Source organism: Amblyomma maculatum, chromosome 5 (genome assembly GCF_055883805.1).
Source record: "Amblyomma maculatum isolate TAMU_Amacu chromosome 5, ASM5588380v1, whole genome shotgun sequence".
NCBI classification, from domain to species: Eukaryota; Metazoa; Arthropoda; class Arachnida; order Ixodida; family Ixodidae; genus Amblyomma; species Amblyomma maculatum.
The window spans coordinates 45,824,401-45,846,198 of record NC_139348.1 but is presented as its reverse complement, the minus strand read 5'-3'; positions in this window follow the sequence as shown (position 1 = coordinate 45,846,198).

Sequence of the window (21,798 nt, the reverse complement as noted above, 5' to 3'; positions counted from 1 at the left end):
GGGAAAGTCTCTTTTGTTTTCACAAAGAAATGGCTTGTAGCATCAGTCCGCCCTCGTTTGTTTGGAGGGCGATCATTTGTTTGGGAGAAAGAATCCATTAAAGGGTTTGTGTTTGCGGTAGTTGTGCCTGCCACCCACCATGGAGCCCAACGAGGGGACGGGACAGGAACTTGCAAGAAGTCCTGTCCACGCCAGCAGTACACCGCTACTATAACCAAATATGGGCAACTCAGGGTAGCTAGTCCACACAAGGTTAACCCTCGCCGCCAAGAAAAAAGGAAAAACAAGAAGTGAGGAGGAGACAGGACAGTGCTGAGAAAAGAGATAGGAAAGTGAAAGATGAAGTGGAGGACAGGAAAAGGCGACTGCCGATTTCCCTCGGGTGGGTCAGCCCGGGGGTACCGTCTATGGGAAGCGTGGGCCAAAGTGGTGTGTTGCCTCCGCCGAGGGGCCATAAAGGTCCAAACACTCGGCATCGGCTCAACCACCAGGATCCCCTTTTCCCCAGACACGGCGATGCCACGCACGGCTAAGCGTGGGTGCTGGGGTCCGTGGTGTCGCACAGTACACACAAACACCTGCTTTAACAGGTGCCCCCTGCGGGGTCGGGCAGGACCAATGCGTCAAAACTTTATTCAATTCTAGGGCGAGACCACGGCTCATTACTATATAATCGGCACCAGTGTCGAGTAACACGGTGACATCCACTCCATAAATCGTTACTCACAAATCAGAGGTAGTATGTCGGATGCTGTCGCTAATGACACAAGTGAAATCTCGTCGCGTCGGCCTGACGATGGCGGAGGATATTCACATTGCCCGACATCAGCGAGCCTGCCTCCGAAGGCCGCTGGTATTAGTCCTCCCGGTGAAGGCGCGTGATTCCGTTCTCTCAACGGTAGGTTCCTCTGAGCAGCGTCACCTGGCGACAGATATCGGAAATATTGTAAAAAAGAAGAAGGGCGCATTTTAAAGGTGCTCTACTCGTTGCTTCCGTGACGCAATGGATTGACACTGCTTAACTGCACACTGAGAAAATAAAACATCGGTTCGAATCCTCTGAGTGCTACCTTTTTTCCGCTTTTTTTTCACTTTTCTTTATTTTTAAATCACTACAATAAATTTAAGCTACTAAGATCTCGCCTTGGGTGTGTTCCCCTTTAGGTCGCATTATGGGATGTTTTTATTTCTTAATAGCCGCAAAACCACCAGTGAACAGAGCCATGAAGTGAAAGCATGACATCGCTGAAACTACTCACTTATCTTCACCGCAACCATTTTTTGCCTTCAGTGAGTGTATGTTACCTTTAGGTTGCGTTCAGAGACTCCTACCGTTGAGGAGACGGAATTACGCGGTGAAGGCTGGGAGAGCGGCGTCAGGAATAGTTGGGACTTGGCGAACGGTAGCTCGTCGGGGACGTAGACCGACGCTCTTGGTAACCGGACTTGACGGGATACTGTCGCTCCGCAAGGTCGCTTGCGATCTCAGTCCGCTAGGGTACTCTGAGGGTACTCTAAGGCGAAACCTCGCCTATTGACGCGGTGGTACGGGCACGCCCGGTAAAGGTGGCTGGCTTCACCGAAATGATAGCACAGGGGCCGCCCTCCCGGGGCCTTCATACTTGACTTTTATGGAGTCGCTGGTTCTGAAAACTTTCAACACCTTGCTTTTGTCAAACCTACAATCCAGATACTTGTCAACTGCTGCGAGAAAAATGCTGCTTAGCACTGGCACGACCCAGGATCTGATGCATATTCCTTTCCTTTGAATGTACACTTTATTCTTAAATTCGATCACAATGACACTGAGGTAAAAGTTCAACAAAGAAAACCTTTTATAGAAGCACTGGCTGCATTTTGAAACAAAACAACTTTCTTTTCAGTGCAGGGCTGAAGAGGAGAAAACAGTTCTTTGTGGGGAATAGAAAAGAAAAGGTCCTTGGCATCAACCGAAAACATATTTCCAACCGTTTCACAAGATTGAAAAAAAAATCTATAATTTCTGTCGAATTCTTTATAGCGAAGAAGTCATCAACAGCAAGCGCGTTAAGCTTCTTTAATAGAAATTGGCTAATATTTTTTTGCCATGCATTTCACTCACTAATAATGTACCGGAAAGGAACGTCGTCCTTATGAGTCTTAGCAGTGAAAAAGATACTGAGAGTTTTTTTTCTTACACACTTACTTATCGCATTTACGAATGGCTCCAATTCCAATTTCTTACACATTTTAATAGCCCGGTGTTTCTATGGAATTGCTTTTTATCTTTGTTGGCATTTTATCTCAGTGCCAGTGTGATCGAATTTGAGAATTTGAGGGAGTACCTATCCCACGACCGATTTGCTTTACCTTATTTTAGGCATGTTATAGTCACTTTAATGAGGACAATTGTGCCTTCGGTGTGCTCAGCAGGGAAATCAACGAGGGCCTGAGCCTTTAGTTCCTTGCGGTCTACTCGGGTTGCTGTTCCTGTGTGCGAAGTCTAGTGCAGCGTAGGTAAGTCCTCGCACGACAATGTAGCAGCCGCGTAGATAAATTGGCCAAAACGAGAAGTAATTCAGCGTTGTTTAGCTTCTTCACTGCCGGCAAAACCGTAGGACAGAATTAAAGGTGGCGCAATCTTTGCAGAGAAGAATAAACGCGTCGTCCGCGATATCATGCAGGTTATGACCTATCTTGTCGGTCTTTGACATGGCGCTGTGTACATCGCTATGACATCCTGAATTTACGATACGTACGGTTCAGTACTTGACTGTACTCGCCCAGCAAGATCTTTTTTTGCACCGAGTTTGCATCCAATTGGCTTTCCAAATAGGTCTTTCAACATCTGCTTAAAAATATTTCAAGATGATACACCTTCCTCGTGTGTCTCGAACGGCACGTTCCCGCCAGGTAGAAAACAACTTTGGTGTGCATAATAGTGGCGTCCCAGCGGTTGTGTTTGCTTACCCGCTCATATATGGAGAGCCAGTCGTCGACATCGACTTCATCAGTGCCACAAAATAAGCTCAGCTCCCGAGACTGTGCCATAGGCACCGTGCAGAAACCCAGGGGGCAGCACTCGCGGCGAACAGGCAGCGCCACGAGTGAGCGCCGGAACAGTTTGATAGGGAGACGCGCGGCCGCCTAGGCAGGGCGCGCGCTTGAAAAGGCGGCCTGCGCAACGAAATGGTAGCAGTTTTAGCCAGCTCGAGTGACGTAGCGAAGCACAAACGATACGAGAGCCACACGACACAACACGCAGAGACAGAGACGAGCCCTGGCCGCCAGCTGGGCGTTTATTTCTAGGCTGGAAACACGCGAAACGGAAGACGACAGGAGAAGCGCGCGCAGTTGGAAAAGGCCGAGCAAAAAACGAAGGGGGTGGGAGGGTGGGGGCGTAAAAAACACGGTAAAAATGTAGAAAAATACAAAAAACATTTGTGGCGAACGCCCCTCCTCCCAAGTGTGGTACAGCTTCACAAAGGCCAGCTCGAACGCCGCAAGCTGGGGTGGGTGAGATAAAAAAAAAAGCAAGCTGCGGGGAATCGAGCGGCCGAGAAGGCTGGAACGAGTATGGGAGAAGAATAAGAATGAATGAAGCTGTAGTCGAAGAAGAGAAAAAAGCCTAAAAAAAGGGACAAGCCTGAAAACTCGAGAACGCGATTACCGGGGCCTGAAGGTGCCGCAGGCACTGATATTACGCAGACGGATTTTGAAGAGCTTAAGCTGTTTTCTGGTGAGGCGGTTGCCACTTTTCTCGACGATAAAGGAAAGGATGGCAGATGGCACGCGGTCGCTGATACAGCGACACAGCTATGAGAATGGAAACTGCCTACAGCACCGCACAAACGATCTACAGTTTCTAATACGCATTCATGTCTTCCTCTGTCGCATGTCAGAATTGTACCATGCTTAATTTTCTTTTTCGTTGAAAGAACGACCTGCCTCATCCCGACTTGAATGCTAGTTTTCTATCGTTTCTTTTTAACGATCCTTAATGCCTCTTTAACGGTACTTTCAAGTCCTCTGCCACAAAATTAAGTTTTGACAGGGGAATGTAACAGGTGGCAGCCAGCCGCTCGACACTTGTTTGGAGCAGAATGGCATGTAATGAATGCAAGATCTGTTCAGAGTGTCCACGAATAAGTAAAAAAAACATTTTTTTTACTTATCTTTATTTATAGTCTCGATTGAGCAGTATCGCATGAGAAACAGCTTATCATTCGAGGTTCAATAACTCCGCTGGACATCGAAATGTCATTAACACAACTAAATGAATAAAGCGTATGGAATGGCACCTCCTGAATCACATCTACAGAGGAAGGCGAAGTGGACAGCGAAGGATGGCGAGGAAAAAAAAAGAAATATCAGGCTGGAGGACGGACAAAGGAAGCCGCCCAAGAGGAGAAGGAAAGTAGCGGCATAAGCGTGGAAGGAAAGGGTGTGGGAAGAAGAAAAGGAACAAGCTGAGAGGAGGAAAAAAATAATGAAAGCAAGCAAGCAAAAAAAAAGTTGCCAAGACAAATTCGCGAAACTAATGCGCGAGACATGGTAAATGCGCCATTTAAACACTCCATTCCTGTTGATTACTCTCTGCATTGTACTGGTGCTTATGCAAGCTATCGTAGACAGGGAAATATAGACCACAGGACAGCATAAATAAAAATTATGCAATGAACAACTGCATCCACGAGCGCCGCCTACAGGCGCGCACGGCGGTCCCAGTAGCGCTGATGCCTATGAGCTGCCCAATTTCTTTAAATATTATTTTTATTTTGCGGGTTGAGAAAGGATGCTAATGCAGGTGAAGGTATAGTGTGTCCTCTTTCGGGAAAAATGCTTCGCGGTAAATCTGGACGCGGCAATACCCGGGCACGATTGTCAGCTCACTCGATGGAAGGCAGCGATTCGCCTTAGCGTCGCTTCGCTTCGTAAAGCTTATTCGGTGACGCGAAAAATATTTTATCAGGCCAGTGAAAATGTGTGAAACAGCAGCAATCCAAGGTCTGCAACCTAGCAATTCATTTGTGACCATAGAATGCTGCGAATCGAAAGAACGAACGGCGAATGCGCCCCACGCACATCAGATCTGCCGCGTCTCCGCTGCACGGCCGGGCGCACGTCTCCCTACCAAACTGTTCTTCCCGCCGCAAGGGGCGCGCGCGTCGCACCGCGAGTTACTCCTGCACGGTGCCTATATGGCAACGATCGGCGCTGTTGTTGCCACTCTGGATGGGAATGTGTCAAGTGACATTGTTAGAGAATCAAGCTGGCGGCCACTTCGGAGCTTAAGGTTGTAGTCCCTGGATAGTTTTACATGGCAAACTTGAAGCGAGAAACTGGGTTCGACACACCTGCACCTCCACCAATTGTTACGGGACGTTCCCTAGCGATAAGAGTTTCAGTTAAACGCCATGAGCCCCCCGGATTACAAGAGTACACCAGCACAACAGCTTCAACTTCAGTGCCGTCGTCATTCAACCCGACGCCCAAACCATTAGTTGTGGTGTCTCTGGCTAACCCTAGTTGTATTGCGATAGCAACGGTTGAAGCTACTTTTACCTACTTCATTATTCTCGTATCACGCCCTATCAATGTAAGGTGCTGCATTATTGGGGACACTTAAGCTCATCCTTTAAGACTATGACGCGAGAGCGTAAGCTACCAGCCCACACATAAATGGGAAGGGTTCAATGCTGCTGAACCAAATGTGGAGCGAATGCAATAGCTTCCGGTGACCGAGTATTCTTATTCTTCGTCTTCTTCGTCGTCGTCTTCTTATTTTTCGCGGCTGTTCAAGGTGTTACGTTTCTCCACCGACAAGTGGGACAGCTGATGCGGCCACCGCATAGCAACAGGCAGAACCGCGAGCGGATCGGCCATTTCGGCGCCGTTCATCGGCCGCGCAACGCTTCCTCCCGCGGACATGTCTTAGCGTGATCCTGCCACGCGCCAAATGTGTGTGCGTGCGTGTGTGTGCAAACGCCGGCCAAGCCTGGAGCCCGTGAGAGAGTGCGCCGCCCTCGCCCGTCTGCAGGAGGTGGAGGAGATGAGGTCGGACCACCTGCGATTGAGTCATCTCGTCGTGTACCAACGTGTTTGGCTCTTCCTTTCCTGTGAGGGTTTACCCTTTCCCTGTGAACTGGAAAAACTATAAAAAGCTGCGGCCGACTCCGCTGAGATAGAGACTACTTTGATGCACCGTTGGCACGACGCTAGACACCAGCCGTGTGAGAGTGTCTGTTATCTCTCCGGTTCAGCTTCACTGCCCGTTTCTTCATGATGTTGCAGTAAAGGTTGTTCCGTTAGAAGACGCCTCGTCTTTGCTGGGACCGTTGATGCCGTCCGCCGTCCACGGAGCCGCCAGGCCAACGCTACCGAGGGGCCGCGAGCCGCCTGTAACAACTTGGGTCAGAGGTGGGCTGAGCACGCGAGCCACGAACGTAATAACTGGTGGCAGCGGTACGCTACACAGGCGCACGCGACCCAAGCCTAACAAAGGTCAAACGTTGCCCTTCCCGGGATACTGCGACTGGCCGAAACCTGGTGCAGTATTGCTATCACAATACAACCTTCGTCGTATTCCGACATCTGGGACACACCGTAACAATGTAAGCATCCCATCGGTTAAAAGCGCTGACTCGATCGTACTACTGTAGCCAGTCGTCCACGTCGGCATTGTGGAGACCGGCGAAACAGAAAGGGTCGCGCTGACGCCAGCTGATTGACCAAGTTGGCTGGACCAAGGGCTGAGAAACAAGGATGGCAGGGGATGTCAGGTGCATAGAGGAAGCATGGGCGCCCGTAGAATACACATGAGTAGCGACAGGCGCCGGAACGGTAGTCAGAGGAGGCGCATGCAACTGGGCTTGCGCCATGACGGTTAATGTGCCGCCAACAATATTACTGGAACTGAGCTCCAGAAGGTGCCACAGGGAGCACGCTGGGATCAGGAGACACCTACATCACTTCTGACACAGGTAGAAACACCGCCAGGCTCACAGAAGACATCCAATTGTGTTCACGGCTAGCGGGCAGGCCATAACAGAGATAAGATTTTCGCCACTTCAGTCGAGCTATGGTTGGGGCCGCCAATTCGTCTCGCGCCACCTAACAATAACTAGCCATGTGGTAGACTTCTAAAAGGAGCTCTATTCAGTAAACTAGGCTAAAAATGCTCATGACGACAGCTAAAACATATTAGACTTAGAATTTATCATTTAGGCTTCCTTGGTTTACTTTGTATATATTACGAACCCACTTTCCTCAATATAACCAACCTTAACAAGGAATTATTTTCAAGCGACTTGGCAATAAGACATTGTCTCCGTTTTAACAATTTATTATTTCAATTTTTATAAAATTCTGCCCTTTTCGGGCTGCCGAGACAAACGTGGCCTTCAAGTACTCTTCCCTTTTTTGTGTTTAAGTTAGGCTTACGTTTATGGCTCTTAACGTCCCAAACCTGCAAATGATATGTGGTACATCTTTTTTATTTCTCTGTGTTTGCTTCTGCGATAAAATAAACCCCATGCTGCGTACTCTTCTTTTTTTTACTGCAAAGTTCAAAAAGAAGACCTGACTCTCTTTAAGCTAATGAGCTATCCGTCTTGCTTCTAGCCATATTTGGCAGAAATAAAACGATCTGTTAATTGAATGAAGACTGAGATATAAAGAACCTCCTGAAAATTATAGCTTTTACAATCTATTTTCAGTTGACCTATCAGTGCTCAATGAAATGCAGGAAAGAAGTGCAATACTTCGGAGATGGTAAACCCTGCCTTTATGTAAGTAAAACGTTTCATTGTCGTAGTGAAATCTACACAAGGCTAGTTGAAGCGCATTTCTCAGATCCGGGCAAAGGCAATTACTGTGCATGTGTCGTTACAATGGCAACTAGCTGCGCCATTTCACAGGTGTTCGACCGTTGTGAGACCGTCGTGAGCTTCGCCACGTGCAATGCAACTCGCCTGGAGCGAACGTGGCGAAGTTTCCCTGGCTGTTGCTGTCAGCGAACGAATCATTGACATCCCGGACCGAGGCGTGACACCAGCAACAGGGATTACGCTACACTCCTCCTGAGGGCAGTGTATACACACTGTTGTTTTCCTCGAGGAACCCCCTTAATTCGTATCTAATATTCTTACACGAAGACTAGTTATATTTACATTGCATTATTTTTTCCACACACTGCGGACCTTTTGTTCAATAGCGCTAGACGACGGACATATACATGAAGGCATACATGGTCCCGTTGTCCATAGCTTGCATACGGTGAATGAAATCACTGCTACAACGTGAACCAAACTACAGCAAAGACGACGAAGTCAGAACGCAGTCCACCGTAGTTGTCAGAGCGAAGCCGCCCTCTTCATGACCACGTCAGTGAGGTATAGAGAACAAATATTAAGGTCTGGAACTGCCATGCTAGACACAGAGATGCCACCGAAAATGGCTGAAGCATTTTATCGATTTTATTGCTAAAGTAGCGAGATGTTGCAGCAAGACGTCAAGGCGAATATGTAACTGCTCAGAATGTGGCTTAGAATGCGCATATTTATTTTTCTCATTTAACGTTTTATTTGTTAGTAGCAAGTACATAGATAACCAGGTGTTAGTTTAGATACTATTTACTAATTTTGTTGTTGAGTGAATGCTCGTTATGTGCCGATCAACCTGTGCTTGCGGTATTGAATCAAATCTCAGCATTACATTTTTAAGAATGTGTAAGGGACCGACGGGCACAAGAAGAGCGCGGGCCCCGATGGAACGCTGTGGCGAACGCCTAACAATGGCACTGCGCTCGTGACGACAGGCGAGTCGTGACAGCACCGCTCTGTTCTTTTCTTTCCTTTTCTTTTTTTTGGGGGGGAGGGGGGGGGGGGCGTACACCGGGTTGAACCGGTGTTGGTTGAACGCCGGTGAGATTAGGAGGCCGAATGAGGCATACTGTACTGAAGGATGGGCATGTACTGTGTTATCGAGGTTTAGCAGAGAAGCGACAACTAGGAGTAGGTTTCCTTGTCAATAAGTATATAGCGGGTAATATAGATGAATTCTATAGTATTAATGAGACGGTTGCAGGCCTCGTAATTAAGCTTAATAAGCGGTATAAACTGAAGGTTGCACAGGCCTATGTACCTACATGTAGTTATAATGACCAGGCAGTTGAAAGCTTCTATGAAGATGTAGAATCGGCAATGCGAAAAGTAAAGACGCAGTATACTGTACTAACGGGCGACTTCAATGCCAAGCAAGGGAAAAAACAGGCAGGAGACCAGGCAGTAGGTGACTATGGCATTGGTTCTAGGAAAGGCAGGGGGGAGTTACTAGTTGAGTTTGCAGAGCGCAATAACTTACGAATCATGAATACCTTCAGCAAACGGAAGAACAGGAAATGGACCTGGAGAGGTCCTAACGGAGAGACTAAAAATGAAATCGACTTCATAATGTGGTCAACCCCCGCCATTATGCAAGATGTAGAGGTAATCGGGAAAGTGCGATGCAGTGACCATAGGATGGTGAGGTCCCGAATTAGCCTAAATATGAAGAAGGAATGCAACAGACTAGTAAGAAAGAAATCCATCAACTAATTAGTGAGGGGGAGGGCAGAAGAGTTCAGGATCTCGCTACAGAATAGGTATTCAGCTCTAACTGAGGATGGCGACATTACCCTAGAGGCAACGAACCATAATTTCAGAGATATCATTACTGAGTGCGTGGTAGAAGTAGGCGGTAGGATAGTTAGAGAGGATACCGGTAAGCTGTCTAAGGAGACGAAAGATTTGATTAAGAAACGCCAGAGTATGAAAGCTTCCAATCCAACAGACCAGATCGAATTGGCCGAGATATCAAAGCTAATCAATAAGCGCAAGGTGGCCGATATAAGGAAGTATAACATGGAGAAAATTGAGCATGCTGTAAAGAACGGGGGAAGCCTTAAAGCGGTAAAGAAGAAATTGGGCATAGGCAAAACCAGATGTATGCGATAAGGGACAAGGCTGGCAACGTCGTCACTAATATGGACAAGATAGTCAAAGTAGCCGAGGAGTTCTATACAGATCTCTACAGTAGCCAAAGTAGTCAGGACCGCAATGAGATTGGCGGTAAGGAAAAACAGTCAGACGTTCCACTAGTGACGAATGACGAGGTCAAGAAAGCACTAGAAACTATGAAAAGGGGGAAATCAGCTGGAGAGGATCAGATAACTACAGATTTGCTGAAGGACGGGGGGGGATATCGTGCTAGAAAAACTGGCCACCCTGTATACGCAGTGCCTGGTGTCATCGACGGTAGCGGAACCATGGAAGAATGCAAACATTATCCTCATTCACAAGAAAGGGGACTCTAAGGACCTTAAAAATACAGACCAATCAGCTTACTGTCTGTTACGATAAGGCATTTACTAAGGTAACCGCTAATAGAATCAGGACAACCTTAGACTTCAATCAAGCAAAGGATCAGGCAGGGTTTAGGAAACGGTACTCTACTATCGATCATATCCATACCATCAATCAGGTGATAGAAAAATGCTCGGAATAAAACCAGCCCTTATACATAGCATTCATTGATTACGAAAAAGCATTTGACTCAGTTGAAACCTCAGCGGTGATGCAGGCATTGCGAAATCAGGGGGTAGACGAACCGTACGTGAAAGTGCTGGAATATATATATAGTGGCTGCACAGCAACCATAGTTCTGCATAAAGAAAGTAACAAAATTCCCATAAAGAAAGGTGTTAGGCAAGGAGACACAATCTCCCCAGTACTATTCATAGCTTGTTTAGAGGAAGTATTCAGAGACTTGGAATGGGAGCAGTTAGGGATAAGGGTAGATGGAGAATACCTCAGTAATCTGCGATTTGCTGATGACATTGCCTTGCTAAGCAACTCGGGGGACGAACTGCAAATAATGATTGATGACCTAGACAGGAAAAGTAGAAAGGTAGGCTTGAAAATCAATAAGCAGACGACTAAGGTAATGTTCAACAGCCTGGGGAAGGAACAGCAATTCAACATTAGGTAGCGAAATACTGGAAGTAGTAGGCGAATATGTCTACTTAGGTCCGGTAGTAACCGCAGATCCGGACTATGAAAAGGAAATAACAAGAAGAATAAGATTGGGATGGAGCGCATTCGGCAATCACTCGCAAATTATGACTAGCAGCTTCCCGGTATCGCTCAAAACGAAAGTATTCAACAGTTGCAGCTTGCCTGTACTCACCTATGGGGCTGAAACGTTGAGGCTAACCAAGAGAGTTCTATTTAAGTATAGGACAACCCAGAGGGCTATTGAACGAAGAATGGTAGGGGTAACATTAAGAGATAGAAAGCGTGCAGAGTGGGTCAGAAAAATAACTCAAGTTACCGACATTCTAGTAGAAATTAAGAAGAAGTGGACATGGGCAGTACATGTAGTGCGAAGAGAGGATAACCCATGGTCGCTGAGGGTAACAAACTGAATTCAAAGGGAAGGAAAGCGCAGCAGCAGGCGGCAGAAAGTTAGGTGGGCGGATGAGATAAAGAAGTTCGCAGGGGTAAAGTGGATGCAGCTAGCACAGAACCCGTTTAAGTGGAGAAATATGGGAGAGACCTTCGCCCTGGAGTGGGTATAATCAGGCTAATGATGATGATGATGATGATGACGGTTGAACACACTGTCCCGACCGCGCGGGGGCCGGTGAGATGCTCATTCATGAAGCGCCCAATGGAAGGACGTTACACGAGTAGTTTTGCCTTTCCTTTTTTGTTTATGAGAAAGAGGGTTTAGTCATCTTAAAGTTGAAGGGGGCGCTGGACATAAGAACCAAGCAATACGGTCGAGGTTTTGTGGTGATTGGTTGTGACGGAATTTAGGGCTGGGCCTAAGGTGGTTAAAACCAAGCCCGAGAACACGGTCCGGCGTTCCGGGAGAGGTTTTGATGCTTTGCATCGTCGGCTATGCCGAGGTGCCAATATTTCCCTTTTTGCTGGTTCTACCTTACATCTCTGTCGTAAACGCTGTAAATATCGGCTGTGTGTATAAATATTCAGTTTTTTTTTTCTTCTCGTCAAACCCTGCCTTCATGTCTTCACTCATACCGTCTCTGACCGCCTCTGGCGAAAAAAAAAAAAGCTGAACCACATTACCGTCTCTGAAGGCGCACCACAGAGAAGAAGAACCACCATCGGAACTTTACTGGCGCAGTCGTACAGGACGTCTCTACGGGCTAAGTAGAGACAAATTAAGGCAGCGGAGAAGACGAAGGAGGAGCAGGCGGCGAGAAGCGGCAGCAAAGGAAACCAGCAGAGGTAGCAGCAAGGACCAGAAGAACGGACCAGGGACGCGGGACTGCAGCCGGTTAGGAAGCGTAGCGCGTCGGTCAGCGGCTGGTCTACGCAAGTTGGCAGCAACGCACCCAAGGCCTGAATCGAGCGGCAGCGCATCGCAGGCTCCACGGAAGGTGGCGGCGGACATCGATACGGGAGAGTGTTCAAAAGAGATCAACCCATCCAAACCGTGAGTTTTCCCGGTCCCATTGTTCGCGTCTTTGTGTTCAAGCAGGTTGGGCAGCTTTAAGGGTGCGTGGGTCCGCATTAATAATTTCTGAGTTTAAACCTCGGTAGAAGAAAACAAGTAGAAATGGATAAAATGTTAATATTGGAAGCGGAACAGGCGCGGTTAAAGGAGCTGCAGGCAGAATTGCAGAGGATAAAGGGAGGAAATGCGCTCAGTTTCAAGGGCAGTATGCTCGATTTGGAACGCGCAATTGAAGTTGCAATCGCGGAGCGCCATGAAGCTGATCGGAAGATCGCTATAGCAACACGGTGGATGAGGGCAGTGGTCGCAGAAATGCCCAGCATAGCGCCACTAGTTATACCACCAGAGCCGGAAAACAATTGCTCTTTGAGTGAGCATATTGCGACTTCTCCAGCGCCAAGAGATAAAGGGGAAAGCGGCCAGGTATCGGCAATATTCGAGCCAGGTTCCCATGAAAGAGATTCGGCGTTGCCGCAAAAACAACCTCAGTTAAGCTCAGAGGAGGAGCGGTTCGAACAGCGAGAACCTGTCACGGACAACCGACGCGACTTCGTGGAGCTAGCGAGAGGTGGAAATACCTCGCAGGTGCAACGGCGCACTGCGCCTAGCATATTGTATGAAGTGCCCTGTACTACTGTCCTCAGCAGGAGCTCCCCTTTCGAGGCTGCGAGTGGAGACGGGTCAGTAGGACAGAACGTAAGGAGGGATGTGCAAATTTCAAATGCACCCGACGAAAGCCTGACAGCGTCGTGCGAGGGCAAAGCATTGTCGCTAGACAATATCGAGTCAGGCGGAAGGAAGGTAGCTCCTGCAGTTTCAAGGTTCGATGTTGCCACGGAGCCGGAAAATGCCTGTAAAGCAGGGCACGGCATTCGGAATGTTAGTGCCAAAGGGAATGGGGCGAAAGGCGCCCATCGAGGTAAAGTGCAAGTAGACAGGTGCGTAGCTCATGTATTGCACGCACGCCTGAGGTACCGTGCTATCTGCTGTTCATCACGCCAGGTCAAGCGTCTCAAGGGTTTCGTCAGCCCATGCACAGGTGGTGAACAGAGCAATGCGCAAGAAGCATTGTCGCGACGTAACGTGCAGAGTGTGCCCTCAGGAGCATCACATGGTGAGGGATTAGCCTCTAACGATAGCGAGGAGGTATTCGACCACGGGGGATACAATAAGCGGTTGAGTTTTCACTCTGTTGCGACTGTGGCCCAAGACATCGCACGCCGGCTCGAGCGCACAGAGCGGCAGGGCGTGCGGCCGGGGAGACTCAGGTTGGCGTCCACGGACGAAACGCTGGCGCTAATGAGTGCTGAACCCTTGCAAGTGTGCGCGTGTATGTGGGGGTGTTCGCGAGGATAATCGGTGTGCACGAACACGAGAACTGATGCCTGCGCATGACCTTGAACTTTGTGTGAGGTGCAACTTGTGCACGCAAATCGTGTTTGTGTGAAGTGATCACACTAGCGTTTTAGTTTCTTGTGCATTTTGTGCCCATGCGTATGGTGTTTTCTTTGTTGTTGTTGCGGTTGTGACCCCGTTTTGTTGTTGTTGCGGTTGTGACCCCGCAATATTTGAGCATTGTTTGTCTGGATAGTGTTGCGCTCGCGTTCGGGCAGTAGTACAGTACATGCCTCTGAAGTGGCGATAAGCTTCATAGGTCCCTTGAAGGAATTCTAAACGGCGCCATTGGGCCCCGTATAGAATCTTAGAAGGGGCGTGTAAGGGAGCGACGGGTACAAGATTAGCGCGGGTCCCGATGGAACGCTGTGGCGAACGCCTAACAATGGCACTCGTGATGACAGGCAGGTCGTGACAGGACCACTCTGTTCTTTTCTTTCCTTTTTTGGGGGGGTACGCCGGGTTGAACGCGCTGTCCCGACCGCGCGGGGACAGGTGAGACGCTCATTCATGAAGCGCCCAATGGAAGGACGTGACCAGAGGAGTTTTGCCTTTCCTTTTTTGTTTATGAGAGAGAGGGTTTAGTTGTCTTAAAGTTGAAGGGGGCGATGGACATCAGAACCAACCAATGCGGTCGATGTTTTGTGGTGAATGGTTGTGACAGAATTTAGGGCTGGACCTAAGGTGGTTAAAACCAAGCCCGAGGGCACGGTCCGGCGTTCCGGGAGAGGTTCTGGTGCTCTGCATCGTCGGCTATGCTGAGGTGGGAATATTTCCCCTTTTGCCGGTTCCGCCATACATCTCTTTCGTAAATGTTGTAAATATCGGCTGTGTGTATATATATTCAGTTTTATTTCTTCTCGTGAATCTCTGCCTTCAAGTCTTCACTCATACCGTCTCTGACGGGGCGCCTCTGGCGAAAAAAAAAACATCCTCTGAACCACATTACCGTCTCTGACGGCGCACCACTGGTGCACACAGAAGAACCACCATCGCAACTTTACTGAATGTATATATTTTGTCACGTGGCGGTAACAATACTCTGACCACACAAGAGTCCACAGGAGTAGCAGGTCTGAACTTAACTCTTAATTGGGCTGATTTGTGCCCTCAAAATAACTGAACTGGCGGTGGCTATAGCAGCAAATGTTTTCACTGGCCATAGAATTACTAAGTACGTTACACCGAAAAATGTTCAATTTATAGGTGGCGAGAAAACATCCACATAAAGTAGAAAATGGTGACTAGCACCACCTGGAACAATGTTGAAACGCACGCGAGTGGCTGGAACCTTCAGGATAGATCTCGGCGTATCATTGCACGATAAAAACAACGATAAAGTAGCCCCTCGCGACAAAGAACATGAACAAATAAAGAACGCAGAATACATCACCGCGCTGGAGGAGGAGGAAAAATTTTTATTTAAATAAAAAAATGTAAACACTCCCAGGAGGAACTCTTAGTCCAGGAGCCCTCTGGCTGTTCCTTCTAGCTTCGCCCGCTCGACCCGCTGCAACTGATCTGCAGGTTGCGTGGCTAGAAGGGCAGCCTCCCAGGAGGAGGGGGTGGGGTTTTTGACGGGAGGAACACGGATAGGATGTGGGCATTCCCATAAGTAAGGTTAGAGGGTGGGTGGTGTGGCGTTCCATGTGGTGCAGTATGGTGGGAAGTCCGTGGCGTGAAAGATGTGGGCAAATTGAGGCGATGGGAACGAATGTGTCTGGAGTTGTCGCCTGTACATGCTATCGATGGGAGAAAGCATGTGATGTGGTGGCGGGTACGTGGCACGGCAACGACGATAGTAGTGAACAAGTGTAGTGTAGTCAAGAGGGAGGTTGGATGAGGGTGTATAATGAAGGTTTGGGCGGCCATCCACTGGCGCCCAGAAGCTTCGTTCTCAGGCAAACGCATGAGCGCGCTCATTCCCGAAGATGTCCTCATACCGAGGTACTCATGTGATGGCGATGGGATCCAGAGGGGCTGGTAGAGTAGATAATATTTCAGCAGATGGAGTGTGGGGGGAGGGTTCCTCTAAGAGATATCTGTATGCTGTTTGGGAGTCTGTGCATATCTTGGTGTTCTGAGTCTCCAACTGACTGATGTGTGCAATAGCGAGTGTAATGGCCAAGCATTCGGCCTGGGAGGCTGCCCGTCTAGCCACACAACCTGCAGATCCGTTCAGCTTGTCGAGCGGGCTTAGCTAGAAGGCGCTGGAATCGCAGTAATAAGGTCGCATGCAGGGCACTGTCGAGAAACAGCAGAAAAAATCTTGAATTGTTCGCAGCATTACTACCCCTTAAAAAGGCATCGCGTCAATGCTTACAAAACAAGCACCAGAAAGGTAAGCAAAATACTTTAGATAAAAATAACGGGCCTTTAGCGCGTGAAATACGGCTTCGGCGCTCCACATGGACATTTCTGGGCTCGGCTGGCGCCTGGGATGTGGACGTGCCTCAGGGAGGACAGCGTAGTCAAGTTGTGTTATCCGCTTATGGACTTTGTATGACCCAAAGTATCGGCGTAGTAATTTTTCACTTAGTCCACTATGGCGAATTGGCGTACGTACCCACACTTGGTATCATGGCTTGCATTCTGCGTGGCGTCAGCATAAGTTATACTGCCACGAGTCTGGCACCGCGCGGCCGCCAAGCATGGGGGATAATGATAAGGGGGCGGCTGTTGGCTAGAGAGGTGCTCGGGCTGAATTCAGATATCAGTGGTAGAAGCCGACCTGATTCTCGGGTCGGGAATCGCCGCCGCACCGATCGTTTCACTCCGAACCACCATCAACATTGAATCGTCCTGACGTCGACCACCTAACTACCGTCGAGCTTCGCCGCCGCACCACTCGCTTTAGCTCGAAATGACGTCGACAGGGCCTGGTGTGGGCCGAATCTCGCTGGACATCCCATCGTCCAGGGAATAAGCTCAAACCTTTAGTTGATATGGGAGCTGATTACTCTATCCTCGGCGGGAGGCTTACAAGGACACTGAAAAAGGGGACGACACCATGGAAGAAATTGGAACATCGTTTTTACAATCTGGCCCCCGCAGAAAAGAGGAGCCATCCTGGCGACTCAAGGAGACAAAAGGATAGCGGGATCGTAATAAGGTTTCAAACGGTCCGCGTGAACAATATCACGCCCGCAGCAGCGAAGGTCGGTGGAAGAGGCTAGCGGTTCAACTAGGTAAATGACGGGAGAAGTCTGTAAGTAATTAACGGGAGAAGTCTGTTGGGGCACTAGAGAGCGTTCCTGGTGCTTGGCAGTAGATGTTCTGGTCAGACCTGGTAGTGTCGATGGGACATAGAGCTATACGTGAGCACCTGGAGAGAACTGGTGCACAGGGTAACTGCTGTCGCTGTGCGCTTTCTTCTGGGCTTGCTCGTCCGAAGTAAGCGAGCGAGCCAGCTTGCGGCATTCTTGCAGCTGTGTGATGTGCAGCTGCTGAAAGTGATGTATACTCTGAAATATCAGGACGGTAGTGGAGGATGCTGTCTAGTGGAGACGAAGGTTCACGCCCGTACAGCCCGTAAGGTTCACGCCCGAAGGTTCACGCCCGTACGGTAGTTGCTTGAACGGCGGTATTATAGTCATATGTTATACATGGGAGAATATTGTCCCAATCGGAGTGGTCGGAGGCGATGTACTTGGACATCATGTCACCGAGTGTGCGGTTGAAGCGCTCTGTGAGGCTGTTGGTTTGAGGGTGGCACGCTCTGGCTGTCCGGTGGATGGTCTGACATTCGCGTAGCAGCGCTTCGACAACCTCGGATAGGAAACACTTGCCTCGATCACTTAGAAGTCCACGAGGGGCCCCGTGCCGCAGAATGAAATGATCAAGAAGAAAGGACGCGATATTTGGTCCGGTGGCATCCTGAAGTGCTGCTGTCTTCACAGAGCGAGTAAGGTGATCGACGGCCACGATGATCCAATGATTCCCTGCAGGTGTATATGACAAAGGTCCATACAGATCAATGCCAACGCGATCGAATGATCGGTATGGGCACGGAAGATGCTGTAGTGGAGCCGGCTGATGGAGAGGAGAAGGCTTGCGACGCTGGCAATCGATGCATGAACGCACATACATACTGACAAAGGTGTACATACCGCGCCAGTAAAACCGCTGTCGCAACCGTTCATAAGTCTTAAATACACCCAAATGACCACACTGCGGATCGTTACGGTAAGATGCGCATATATCACTACGGAGGTGGCGAGGTACGACGAGCAGCCACTTACAGCCATCTGGCATGTAATTGCGTCGATGAGACGGTCACGAAGGGCGAAATGCTGGGCTTGATGACGAAGGGCGCGAGGGGCCGGTGAAAGTGACGAGTTCGTAAGATGATCGATTAGTGATGTTAGCCACGGATCCTTGCGCTGTTCTGATGGCATGTCGTTGATGGACAGGGAAGACAAGGCGATGCTGGAGGTAGGTGACAATGGAGCCTAAGGCAGCACCGGCGAGCGAGATAAGGCGTCTGCATCTGAGTGCTTGCGTCCTGTGCGATGGATAACTCGGATAGCACACTCTTGCAGTCTAAGCGACCAGCGGGCGATACGGCCTGTGGGGTTTTTAGTGAAGATAACCAACACAAAGCGTGGTGGTCTGTAACAACATCGAATGGGTGCTCATACAAGTATAGCCGAAATTTCTGAAGCGCCCGAACAATGGGCAAACATTCTTTTTCTGTCACCGAGTAGTTTGTCTCGGCCTTGATCAAAGTTCGACTTGCGTATGCCAAAACGTATTCATCAACGCCGGGTTTTCATTGGGAAAGAACACAGCCGAGGCCGGGTCGCTGGCATCGGTGTGCACTTCAGTAGGAGCAGCTGGGTTAAAATAGCGCAATACGGGGGGTGGGGTAAGTATCGTGCGCAATTTCGTAAAAGCAGTGTCGCAAGCGGGCAACCAGGCAGAAACATCTTTTTGAGCGCCCTATAAAGCTGCGTAATTGCTTCATAGACGTTCGCTTCGGGAACTCGACGACTGCGCGAAGTTTAGATGGATCAGGAAGAATTCCACCCTTGGACACTGAATGCCCTAAAATAGTGAGTTGGCGAGCGTCAAAATGACACTTTTTCATATTGAGCTGCAGACCGGCGTCGCTAAGGCATTGCAAGACAGTTTCAAGGCAAGTTAGGTGGGTCGCGAAGTCGGATGAAAATACGACGATATCATCCAGGTAGCATAGACATGTGTGCCACTTCAAATAGCTGAGAATATTATCCATCATGCGTTCGAAGGTGGTGGGCGTGTTACACAGGCCAAACGGCATGACGTTGAACTCATAGAGCCCGTCGGGGGTGACAAAAGCTGTCTTGGGGCGATCGTCCTCAGCCATTGGAACTTGCCAGCAGCCAGATCGTAAATCGATTGAAGAGAGAAATTCCGCTCTATGCAAAGTGTCCAGCGCGTCGTCTATGCGTGGTAACGGATAGACGTCCTTTCGTGTGATCGCATTAAGGCGGCGGTAGTCTGCACAGAATCGAATAGACCCGTCTTCTTGACTAAAACGACCGGGGAGGCCCAATGGCTACTGGAAGGCTGAAATACGCCCCTACTGAGCATCTCGTTGACTTGCTCATCAATAATGCGGCGTTCTGAGGCTGATACACGATAAGGGCGGGTGCGTAATGGAGCGTGCGTACCAGTATAGATGTGGTGGGAAACAGTTGATGTACGACCCAAGGATGGCTTCTGGATGTCAAAGGCAGCTCGGAATCGGTTAAGCAAGTTGAGGAGCTTGGCGCGTTGATCTGGAGTGAGAGCACTGTCGATGGCTTTGTCGAAGGCAGCCAGAGGCGATGAAGGAGACGAGGAACGAGGTGGGCTAAGGGCACAGACGTTATCGGAGATTGTGTTGGCACAGGTGGAGAAAACCGGTGGGACGGTCACAAAATTTTCTGATCGAACAGGCTCGGCATGCCCAATGCACTCGCCACGTTGCAACGTGAGTGGGTATAACAAATCGTTAGTAATGGCTAGTTCGGTGCGTCCGCTTCGTACCCTAAGGACGGCGCAGGGCAGGGGAAGACAGCGTCGCGAGACGAAAAGGGAAGATGGGGTGAAGAACACTGTACAGTCTTGGAGAGAGACACAGTTTATAGGCACAATCGCAGCAGATGAAGGCACTTCAGCAAAATGCCCTTCCGCTTTTTCGGCGATCTGTCCGTTGATTGGAACTTCTTTAATATATATATATATATATATATATATATATATATATATATATATATATATATATATATATATATATATATATATATATATATATATATATATATATATATATATATATATATATATATATATATATAGGGGCATTTCAGAGAGGAGTGGTTACAAAAATAATAGAACAGAGGTTAAAGAACAAAATGAAAAATACAAGCGTCATGTTCCTGGTTATACATTTTTAGCTGCTATAGTAAGAATATAGTTGTAAGTGCAAGGCAAAAATAACATTGGTGATTGTAACAGCAATGACTACATTTGTTAAGGGCCTGAGTTAGCTAAGTTGGCACGGAATCGCAGGCTGTCTTGAATGCTGGCTGTCAATCCGGGAAGGTGATTCCAATCTGCTCATGTGCGGGGAATAAACGACTGCGAACAAGCTTTGGTTTTGTATGATGTGATGCCGACTTAATGTGCATGATCAAGCCGGGATGAGATGAAATACGGAACAGAAATTAGTTCGTCTCGTAGAATGGGGCAATTGTAGAAAAGTTTATGAAATAAGCATAACTGTTGTGTAATCGCGGCTATAGCGATAGTGGTGGCGCGATTATCGCGAGAGTTGGCTATAAGATAAGCCACGTCGTTCGGGCACCGCGCCGCATTCCACTACAAGCTGTGATGGAATAAACTACGTTCCGTTACCAACCCACCGGGCCTTCGTCTGCTGTTTCCCCGACGAAACACGACAATAACCGTGAGAATTTTCGACGGGAGGCTAAAGTAGGTAGATTTAGCATGTTTTTCATGGAGGTGACACTTGCTGTACGATTGTAGTTGAGAAGGATGTACCGGGCAGAGATGTTTTGCACTAGCTCGAGTGAATTAGTTAAGTTAGTGGAGCTTGCGTCCCAAATTGCTGATGCGTATTCGAGTTTAGTGCGGACAAGCGTTTTATACAGCGTTAGTTTTAATGAAGTAGGAGCGGCGGAGAAGTTGCGGGGCAGGTAGCCTAACATACTGTTAGCGTTGTTAATTACGGCGGTAATGTGGAGGGACCCAGTGATAGAAGAAGTTATATTGACGCCAAGATATTGATATGATGTGATAGCCTCGAGTGCAGTGTTATTCAGATGATATGTATTAGTAGCTGGTGATGTGCGGGAAACACGTAAAACTTTGCATTTTGAAGAATTTATTTGCATTAGCCATAATTTACACCACGCGGATATGGAAGTGAGATCGTCTTGTAGAGCACAGAAATCGTTAATGTCGTTAATTTCCCGAAAAATAACGCAGTCATCAGCAAAAAGGTGAATGTTAGAAGATGCACAATTAGGTAAGTTGTTAATATAAATTAGAAAGAGGAGAGGGCCTAAAACCGAAGCCTGGGGTACGCCAGAGTCGACGGTACGTAATGGGGAAGATGTATTGTTAGTAGATACGAACTGAGAGCGGTTACAAAGAAAATATTCAAGCCAGGAAAAAAGATTTGGTTCGAGGCTAAGTTTACTTAGCTTGAGGAGTAGTAGTTTATGGGGTACTTTTTCAAACGACTTTGCGAAATCGAGCAAGATGCAGTCGGCTAATGAGCGGCGATCGAGGATGGAATGAAGTTTATGTGTGAATGATACTGTGTTTCGCAAGACAACCGCTTACGGAAACCGTGCTGTGTATTAGTAAAAAATGAATTGGAATCCAGAAAGTTTGCAATGCCTGAATATA